We start from the raw sequence: 13234 nt of genomic DNA on the forward strand, positions 1-13234 counted from the left end.
TATCATTAGTACCATATCTACATTAGATATGTAATGTACATTTAATAACAATATCATTATTACTATATCTACATTAGGTATAATGTCATATACTGATCCCTGCCCACAGATCAATGTACCCACATGTAATAACAACATCGTTCATACTATATCCACATTAGGTATAATGTAATATAGTGATTACGTCCCACAGATCAATGTACCTACATTTAATAACAATATCCTTAGTACTATATCCACATTACACATAATGCAATATACTGATTCATTCCCACAGATCAATATACCTTTAATAACCATATCATTAGTACTATATCTACATTCGATATAATGTAATATACTGATTCATTCCCACAGATCAATATATTTAATAACCATATCAGTAGTACTATATCTACATTCGATATAATGTAATATATTGATTCATTCCCACAGATCAATATACCTTTAATAACCATACCATTAGTACTATATCTACATTCGATATAATGTAATGTACTGATTCATTCCCACAGACCAATGCACCTTTAATAACAATATCATTAGCACTATATCTACATTCGATATAACGTAATATACTGATTCATTCCCACAGATATGTACATATAGTAACCATATCATTAGTACCATACCTACATTCGATATAATGTAATATACTGATGGATTCCCACAAATCAATGCACCTTTCATAACAATATCATTAGCACTATATCTACATTCGACATAATGTAATATACTGATTCATTCCCACTGATCAATGTACATTTAATAACAACATCATTAGTAGTATATCTACATTACATACGTAATGTACAGTTAATAACAATATTATTATCACCGTATCTACATTAGATATAATGTAATATACTGATTGATCCCCAAAGATCAATGTACATTTCATAACAATATCATTAGTACTAAATCTACATTCGATATAATGTAATATACTGATTCATTCCCACAGATCAATGTACATTTAATAACCATATCATTCGTACCATATCTACATTAGATATGTAATGTACATTTAATAACAATATCATTATTACTATATCTACATTAGGTATAATGTCATATACAGATTTATTCCCACAGATCAATATACCTTTAATAACCATATCATTAGTACTATATCTACATTCGATATATTGTAATATAGTGATTCATTCCCACAGATCAATGTGCCTTTAATAACAATATCATTAGCACTACATCTACATTCGATATAACGTAATATAGTGATCCATTCCCACAGACCAATGCACCTTTAATAACAATATCATTAGCACTATATCTACATTCGATATAACGTAATATGCAGATTCATTCCCACAGATATGTATATATAATAACCATATCATTAGTACCATACCTACATTCGATATAATGTAATATACCGATGGATTCCCACAGATCAATGTACATTTAATAACCATATCATTAGTACCATATCTACATTAGATATGTAATGTACATTTAATAACAATATTATTATTACTATATCTACATTAGGTATAATGTCATATACTGATCCCTGCCCACAGATCAATGTACCCACATTTAATAACAATATCATTAGTACTACGTCCACATTACATATAATGTAGTATACTGATTCCTTCTCACAGATCAGTGTAGATTTAATAACAACATCCTTCATACTATATCAACACTAGGTATAATGTAATATACTGATCCCTTCCCACAGACCAAGGTGCCTACATTTAATAACAATATCATTAGTACTATATCCACATCATATATAATGTAATATACTGATTCCTTCCCACAGATCAACGTAGATTTAATAACAACATCATTCATACAATATCAACACTAGGTATAATGTAATATAGTGATTCCTCCCCACAGATCAATGTACATTTTATAACAACATCATTCATACTATATCTACATTGGATATAATGTAATATACTGATCCCTTCCCATACGTCAATGTACATATAATAGTAAAATCGTTATTACTATATCTACATTAGGTATAATGTAATATACTGATCCCTGCTCACAGATCAATGTACCTATATTTAATAACAATATCCTTAGTACTATATCCACATTATACATAATGTAATATACTGATTCCTTCCCACAGATCAACGTACATTTAATATCGATATCATTATTACTATATCTACATTAGATAAAATGTAATATACTGATCCCTTCCCACAGATGAAGGTGCCTACATTTTGTAACAATATCATTATTACTATATCTTCATTAGATATAATGTAATATACTAATCCCTGCCCACAGATCAATGTATATTTAGTAGCGATATCATTATTACTATATCTACATTGGATATAATGTAATATACTGAACCCTCCCCACAGATCAATGTACCTATATTTAACAACAATATCATTAGTACTACATCATTAGTACTATTACATTGCATATAATGTAATATACTGATTCCTTGCCACAGATCAGTGTACGTTTAGTAACAACATCATTCATTACATATCTATATTGGGTACAATGTAATATAGTGATTACATCCCACAGATCAATGTACATGTAATATCGATATCATTATTACTATATCTACATTAGATATAATGTAATATACTGATCCCTGCCCACAGTTCAATGTAGCTATACTCAATGACAATATCATTAGTACTATATCCACATCATATATAATGTAATATACTGATTCCTTCCCACAGATCAATGTACATATAATAGCAATATCGTTATTACTATATCAACATCAGATATGTAATATACATTTAAAAACAAATCATTATTACTATATCAACGTCGGTTATAACGAAATGTACTGATTCCTTCCCAAGGATCAATGTACATATAATCGCAATATCATTATTAGTTACTATATCTACATCGGTTGTAACGCAATATACTGATTCCTTCCCACAGATCAATGTACATTTAATAGCAATATCATTAGTACTATATCTACATCCGATATAATGTAATATACTGATTCATTCCCACAGATCAATATACCTTTAATAACCATATCATTAGTACTATATCTACATTCGATATAATGTAATATACTGATTCATTCCCACAGATCAATATATTTAATAACCATATCAGTAGTACTATATCTACATTCGATATAATGTAATATATTGATTCATTCCCACAGATCAATATACCTTTAATAACCATACCATTAGTACTATATCTACATTCGATATAATGTAATGTACTGATTCATTCCCACAGACCAATGCACCTTTAATAACAATATCATTAGCACTATATCTACATTCGATATAACGTAATATACTGATTCATTCCCACAGATATGTACATATAGTAACCATATCATTAGTACCATACCTACATTCGATATAATGTAATATACTGATGGATTCCCACAAATCAATGCACCTTTCATAACAATATCATTAGCACTATATCTACATTCGACATAATGTAATATACTGATTCATTCCCACTGATCAATGTACATTTAATAACAACATCATTAGTAGTATATCTACATTACATACGTAATGTACAGTTAATAACAATATTATTATCACCGTATCTACATTAGATATAATGTAATATACTGATTGATCCCCAAAGATCAATGTACATTTCATAACAATATCATTAGTACTAAATCTACATTCGATATAATGTAATATACTGATTCATTCCCACAGATCAATGTACATTTAATAACCATATCATTCGTACCATATCTACATTAGATATGTAATGTACATTTAATAACAATATCATTATTACTATATCTACATTAGGTATAATGTCATATACAGATTTATTCCCACAGATCAATATACCTTTAATAACCATATCATTAGTACTATATCTACATTCGATATATTGTAATATAGTGATTCATTCCCACAGATCAATGTGCCTTTAATAACAATATCATTAGCACTACATCTACATTCGATATAACGTAATATAGTGATCCATTCCCACAGACCAATGCACCTTTAATAACAATATCATTAGCACTATATCTACATTCGATATAACGTAATATGCAGATTCATTCCCACAGATATGTATATATAATAACCATATCATTAGTACCATACCTACATTCGATATAATGTAATATACCGATGGATTCCCACAGATCAATGTACATTTAATAACCATATCATTAGTACCATATCTACATTAGATATGTAATGTACATTTAATAACAATATTATTATTACTATATCTACATTAGGTATAATGTCATATACTGATCCCTGCCCACAGATCAATGTACCCACATTTAATAACAATATCATTAGTACTACGTCCACATTACATATAATGTAGTATACTGATTCCTTCTCACAGATCAGTGTAGATTTAATAACAACATCCTTCATACTATATCAACACTAGGTATAATGTAATATACTGATCCCTTCCCACAGACCAAGGTGCCTACATTTAATAACAATATCATTAGTACTATATCCACATCATATATAATGTAATATACTGATTCCTTCCCACAGATCAACGTAGATTTAATAACAACATCATTCATACAATATCAACACTAGGTATAATGTAATATAGTGATTCCTCCCCACAGATCAATGTACATTTTATAACAACATCATTCATACTATATCTACGTTGGATATAATGTAATATACTGATCCCTTCCCACAGATCAAGGTAGCTACATTTAATAACATTATCATTAATACTATATCTACATGAGATATAATGTTATATACTAATCCCTGCCCACAGATCAATGTATATTTAATAGCGATATCATTATTACTATATCTACATTAGATATAATGTTATATACTGATCCCTGCCCACAGTTCAATGTACCTATACTTAATAACAATATCATTAGTACTATATCCACATCATATATAATGTAATATACCGATGCCTTCCCACAGATCAACGTAGATTTAATAACAACATCATTCATACCTTATCAACACTAGGTAAAATGTAATATAGTGATTACATCCCACAGATCAAGGTACATTTAATAACAACATCATTCATACTATATCTACATTGGATATAATGTATTATACTGATCCCCTCCCACAGATCAAGGTGCCTACATTTAGTAACAATATCATTATTACTACATCTTCATTAGATATAATGTAATATACTAATCCCTGCCCACAGATCAATGTATATTTAGTAGCGATATCATTATTACTATATCTACATTGGATATAATGTAATATACTGAACCCTCCCCACAGATCAATGTACCTATATTGAACAACAATATCATTAGTACTACATCATTAGTACTATTACATTGCATATAATGTAATATACTGATTCCTTGCCACAGATCAATGTACATTTAATAACCATATCATTAGTACCATATCTACATTAGATATGTAATGTACATTTAATAACAATATCATTATTACTATATCTACATTGGATATAATGTAATATACTAATCCCTGCCCACAGATCAATGTATATTTAGTAGCGATATCATTATTACTATATCTACATTGGATATAATGTAATATACTGAACCCTCCCCACAGATCAATGTACCTATATTTAACAACAATATCATTAGTACTACATCATTAGTACTATTACATTGCATATAATGTAATATACTGATTCCTTGCCACAGATCAGTGTACGTTTAGTAACAACATCATTCATTACATATCTATATTGGGTACAATGTAATATAGTGATTATATCCCACAGATCAATGTACATGTAATATCGATATCATTATTACTATATCTACATTAGATATAATGTAATATACTGATCCCTGCCCAGGTTCAATGTAACTATACTCAATAACAATATCATTAGTACTATATCCACATCATATATAATGTAATATACTGATTCCTTCCCACAGATCAATGTACATATAATAGCAATATCGTTATTACTATATCAACATCAGATATGTAATATACATTTAAAAACAAATCATTATTACTATATCTACGCCGGTTATAACGAAATGTACTGATTCCTTCCCAAGGATCAATGTACATATAATCGCAATATCATTATTAGTTACTATATCTACATCGGTGGTAACGCAATATACTGATTCCTTCCCACAGATCAATGTACATTTAATAGCAATATCATTAGTACTATATCTACATTAGATATAATGTGATATACTGATCCCTGCCCACCGGTCAATGTACATTTAATAACAACATCGTTCATACTATATCCACATTAGGTATAATGTAATATAGTGATTACGTCCACAGATCAATGTAACTACATTTAATAACAATATCCTTAGTACTATATCCACATTACACATAATGTAATATACTGATTCCTTCCCACAGATCAATGTGCCTTTAATAACAATATCATTAGCACTACATCTACATTCGATATAATGTAATATAGTGATCCATTCCCACAGACCAATGCACCTTTAATAACAATATCATTAGCACTATATCTACATTCGATATAACGTAATATGCAGATTCATTCCCACAGATATGTATATATAATAACCATATCATTAGTACCATACCTACATTCGATATAATGTAATATACCGATGGATTCCCACAGATCAATGTACATTTAATAACCATATCATTAGTACCATATCTACATTAGATATGTAATGTACATTTAATAACAATATCATTATTACTATATCTACATTAGGTATAATGTCATATACTGATCCCTGCCCACAGATCAATGTACCCACATGTAATAACAACATCGTTCATACTATATCCACATTAGGTATAATGTAATATAGTGATTACGTCCCACAGATCAATGTACCTACATTTAATAACAATATCCTTAGTACTATATCCACATTACACATAATGCAATATACTGATTCATTCCCACAGATCAATATACCTTTAATAACCATATCATTAGTACTATATCTACATTCGATATAATGTAATATACTGATTCATTCCCACAGATCAATATATTTAATAACCATATCAGTAGTACTATATCTACATTCGATATAATGTAATATATTGATTCATTCCCACAGATCAATATACCTTTAATAACCATACCATTAGTACTATATCTACATTCGATATAATGTAATGTACTGATTCATTCCCACAGACCAATGCACCTTTAATAACAATATCATTAGCACTATATCTACATTCGATATAACGTAATATACTGATTCATTCCCACAGATATGTACATATAGTAACCATATCATTAGTACCATACCTACATTCGATATAATGTAATATACTGATGGATTCCCACAAATCAATGCACCTTTCATAACAATATCATTAGCACTATATCTACATTCGACATAATGTAATATACTGATTCATTCCCACTGATCAATGTACATTTAATAACAACATCATTAGTAGTATATCTACATTACATACGTAATGTACAGTTAATAACAATATTATTATCACCGTATCTACATTAGATATAATGTAATATACTGATTGATCCCCAAAGATCAATGTACATTTCATAACAATATCATTAGTACTAAATCTACATTCGATATAATGTAATATACTGATTCATTCCCACAGATCAATGTACATTTAATAACCATATCATTCGTACCATATCTACATTAGATATGTAATGTACATTTAATAACAATATCATTATTACTATATCTACATTAGGTATAATGTCATATACAGATTTATTCCCACAGATCAATATACCTTTAATAACCATATCATTAGTACTATATCTACATTCGATATATTGTAATATAGTGATTCATTCCCACAGATCAATGTGCCTTTAATAACAATATCATTAGCACTACATCTACATTCGATATAACGTAATATAGTGATCCATTCCCACAGACCAATGCACCTTTAATAACAATATCATTAGCACTATATCTACATTCGATATAACGTAATATGCAGATTCATTCCCACAGATATGTATATATAATAACCATATCATTAGTACCATACCTACATTCGATATAATGTAATATACCGATGGATTCCCACAGATCAATGTACATTTAATAACCATATCATTAGTACCATATCTACATTAGATATGTAATGTACATTTAATAACAATATTATTATTACTATATCTACATTAGGTATAATGTCATATACTGATCCCTGCCCACAGATCAATGTACCCACATTTAATAACAATATCATTAGTACTACGTCCACATTACATATAATGTAGTATACTGATTCCTTCTCACAGATCAGTGTAGATTTAATAACAACATCCTTCATACTATATCAACACTAGGTATAATGTAATATACTGATCCCTTCCCACAGACCAAGGTGCCTACATTTAATAACAATATCATTAGTACTATATCCACATCATATATAATGTAATATACTGATTCCTTCCCACAGATCAACGTAGATTTAATAACAACATCATTCATACAATATCAACACTAGGTATAATGTAATATAGTGATTCCTCCCCACAGATCAATGTACATTTTATAACAACATCATTCATACTATATCTACATTGGATATAATGTAATATACTGATCCCTTCCCATACGTCAATGTACATATAATAGTAAAATCGTTATTACTATATCTACATTAGGTATAATGTAATATACTGATCCCTGCTCACAGATCAATGTACCTATATTTAATAACAATATCCTTAGTACTATATCCACATTATACATAATGTAATATACTGATTCCTTCCCACAGATCAACGTACATTTAATATCGATATCATTATTACTATATCTACATTAGATAAAATGTAATATACTGATCCCTTCCCACAGATGAAGGTGCCTACATTTTGTAACAATATCATTATTACTATATCTTCATTAGATATAATGTAATATACTAATCCCTGCCCACAGATCAATGTATATTTAGTAGCGATATCATTATTACTATATCTACATTGGATATAATGTAATATACTGAACCCTCCCCACAGATCAATGTACCTATATTTAACAACAATATCATTAGTACTACATCATTAGTACTATTACATTGCATATAATGTAATATACTGATTCCTTGCCACAGATCAGTGTACGTTTAGTAACAACATCATTCATTACATATCTATATTGGGTACAATGTAATATAGTGATTACATCCCACAGATCAATGTACATGTAATATCGATATCATTATTACTATATCTACATTAGATATAATGTAATATACTGATCCCTGCCCACAGTTCAATGTAGCTATACTCAATGACAATATCATTAGTACTATATCCACATCATATATAATGTAATATACTGATTCCTTCCCACAGATCAATGTACATATAATAGCAATATCGTTATTACTATATCAACATCAGATATGTAATATACATTTAAAAACAAATCATTATTACTATATCAACGTCGGTTATAACGAAATGTACTGATTCCTTCCCAAGGATCAATGTACATATAATCGCAATATCATTATTAGTTACTATATCTACATCGGTTGTAACGCAATATACTGATTCCTTCCCACAGATCAATGTACATTTAATAGCAATATCATTAGTACTATATCTACATCCGATATAATGTAATATACTGATTCATTCCCACAGATCAATATACCTTTAATAACCATATCATTAGTACTATATCTACATTCGATATAATGTAATATACTGATTCATTCCCACAGATCAATATATTTAATAACCATATCAGTAGTACTATATCTACATTCGATATAATGTAATATATTGATTCATTCCCACAGATCAATATACCTTTAATAACCATACCATTAGTACTATATCTACATTCGATATAATGTAATGTACTGATTCATTCCCACAGACCAATGCACCTTTAATAACAATATCATTAGCACTATATCTACATTCGATATAACGTAATATACTGATTCATTCCCACAGATATGTACATATAGTAACCATATCATTAGTACCATACCTACATTCGATATAATGTAATATACTGATGGATTCCCACAAATCAATGCACCTTTCATAACAATATCATTAGCACTATATCTACATTCGACATAATGTAATATACTGATTCATTCCCACTGATCAATGTACATTTAATAACAACATCATTAGTAGTATATCTACATTACATACGTAATGTACAGTTAATAACAATATTATTATCACCGTATCTACATTAGATATAATGTAATATACTGATTGATCCCCAAAGATCAATGTACATTTCATAACAATATCATTAGTACTAAATCTACATTCGATATAATGTAATATACTGATTCATTCCCACAGATCAATGTACATTTAATAACCATATCATTCGTACCATATCTACATTAGATATGTAATGTACATTTAATAACAATATCATTATTACTATATCTACATTAGGTATAATGTCATATACAGATTTATTCCCACAGATCAATATACCTTTAATAACCATATCATTAGTACTATATCTACATTCGATATATTGTAATATAGTGATTCATTCCCACAGATCAATGTGCCTTTAATAACAATATCATTAGCACTACATCTACATTCGATATAACGTAATATAGTGATCCATTCCCACAGACCAATGCACCTTTAATAACAATATCATTAGCACTATATCTACATTCGATATAACGTAATATGCAGATTCATTCCCACAGATATGTATATATAATAACCATATCATTAGTACCATACCTACATTCGATATAATGTAATATACCGATGGATTCCCACAGATCAATGTACATTTAATAACCATATCATTAGTACCATATCTACATTAGATATGTAATGTACATTTAATAACAATATTATTATTACTATATCTACATTAGGTATAATGTCATATACTGATCCCTGCCCACAGATCAATGTACCCACATTTAATAACAATATCATTAGTACTACGTCCACATTACATATAATGTAGTATACTGATTCCTTCTCACAGATCAGTGTAGATTTAATAACAACATCCTTCATACTATATCAACACTAGGTATAATGTAATATACTGATCCCTTCCCACAGACCAAGGTGCCTACATTTAATAACAATATCATTAGTACTATATCCACATCATATATAATGTAATATACTGATTCCTTCCCACAGATCAACGTAGATTTAATAACAACATCATTCATACAATATCAACACTAGGTATAATGTAATATAGTGATTCCTCCCCACAGATCAATGTACATTTTATAACAACATCATTCATACTATATCTACATTGGATATAATGTAATATACTGATCCCTTCCCATACGTCAATGTACATATAATAGTAAAATCGTTATTACTATATCTACATTAGGTATAATGTAATATACTGATCCCTGCTCACAGATCAATGTACCTATATTTAATAACAATATCCTTAGTACTATATCCACATTACACATAATGTAATATACTGATTCCTTCCCACAGATCAACGTACATTTAATATCGATATCATTATTACTATATCTACATTAGATAAAATGTAATATACTGATCCCTTCCCACAGATGAAGGTGCCTACATTTTGTAACAATATCATTATTACTATATCTTCATTAGTTATAATGTAATATACTAATACCTGCCCACAGATCAATGTATATTTAGTAGCGATATCATTATTACTATATCTACATTGGATATAATGTAATATACTGAACCCTCCCCACAGATCAATGTACCTATATTTAACAACAATATCATTAGTACTACATCATTAGTACTATTACATTGCATATAATGTAATATACTGATTCCTTGCCACAGATCAGTGTACGTTTAGTAACAACATCATTCATTACATATCTATATTGGGTACAATGTAATATAGTGATTATATCCCACAGATCAATGTACATGTAATATCGATATCATTATTACTATATCTACATTAGATATAATGTAATATACTGATCCCTGCCCACAGTTCAATGTAACTATACTCAATAACAATATCATTAGTACTATATCCACATCATATATGATGTAATATACTGATTCCTTCCCACAGATCAATGTACATATAATAGCAATATCGTTATTACTATATCAACATCAGATATGTAATATACATTTAAAAACAAATCATTATTACTATATCTACGCCGGTTATAACGAAATGTACTGATTCCTTCCCAAGGATCAATGTACATATAATCGCAATATCATTATTAGTTACTATATCTACATCGGTTGTAACGCAATATACTGATTCCTTCTCACAGATCAGTGTAGATTTAATAACAACATCCTTCATACTATATCAACACGGGGAATAATGTAATATACTGATCCCTTCCCACAGACCAAGGTGCCTACATTTAGTAACAATATCATTATCACTATATCTACATTAGATATAATGTGATATACTGATCCCTGCCCACCGGTCAATGTACATTTAATAACAACATCGTTCATACTATATCCACATTAGGTATAATGTAATATAGTGATTACGTCCACAGATCAATGTAACTACATTTAATAACAATATCCTTAGTACTATATCCACATTACACATAATGTAATATACTGATTCCTTCCCACAGAACAATGTACATTTAATAACACCATCATTCATACTATATCTACACGAGGTATAATGTAATATAGTGATTACATCCCACAGATCAATGTACATATAACAACAACATCATTCATACTATATCTACGTTGGATATAATGTAATATACTGATCCCTTCCCACAGATCAAGGTAGCTACATTTAATAACATTATCATTAATACTATATCTACATGAGATATAATGTTATATACTAATCCCTGCCCACAGATCAATGTATATTTAATAGCGATATCATTATTACTATATCTACATTAGATATAATGTTATATACTGATCCCTGCCCACAGTTCAATGTACCTATACTTAATAACAATATCATTAGTACTATATCCACATCATATATAATGTAATATACCGATGCCTTCCCACAGATCAACGTAGATTTAATAACAACATCATTCATACCTTATCAACACTAGGTAAAATGTAATATAGTGATTACATCCCACAGATCAAGGTACATTTAATAACAACATCATTCATACTATATCTACATTGGATATAATGTATTATACTGATCCCCTCCCACAGATCAAGGTGCCTACATTTAGTAACAATATCATTATTACTACATCTTCATTAGATATAATGTAATATACTAATCCCTGCCCACAGATCAATGTATATTTAGTAGCGATAT

The sequence above is a fragment of the Osmia lignaria genome, chromosome 3 (assembly GCF_051020975.1).
Source record: "Osmia lignaria lignaria isolate PbOS001 chromosome 3, iyOsmLign1, whole genome shotgun sequence".
NCBI lineage: Eukaryota > Metazoa > Arthropoda > Insecta > Hymenoptera > Megachilidae > Osmia > Osmia lignaria.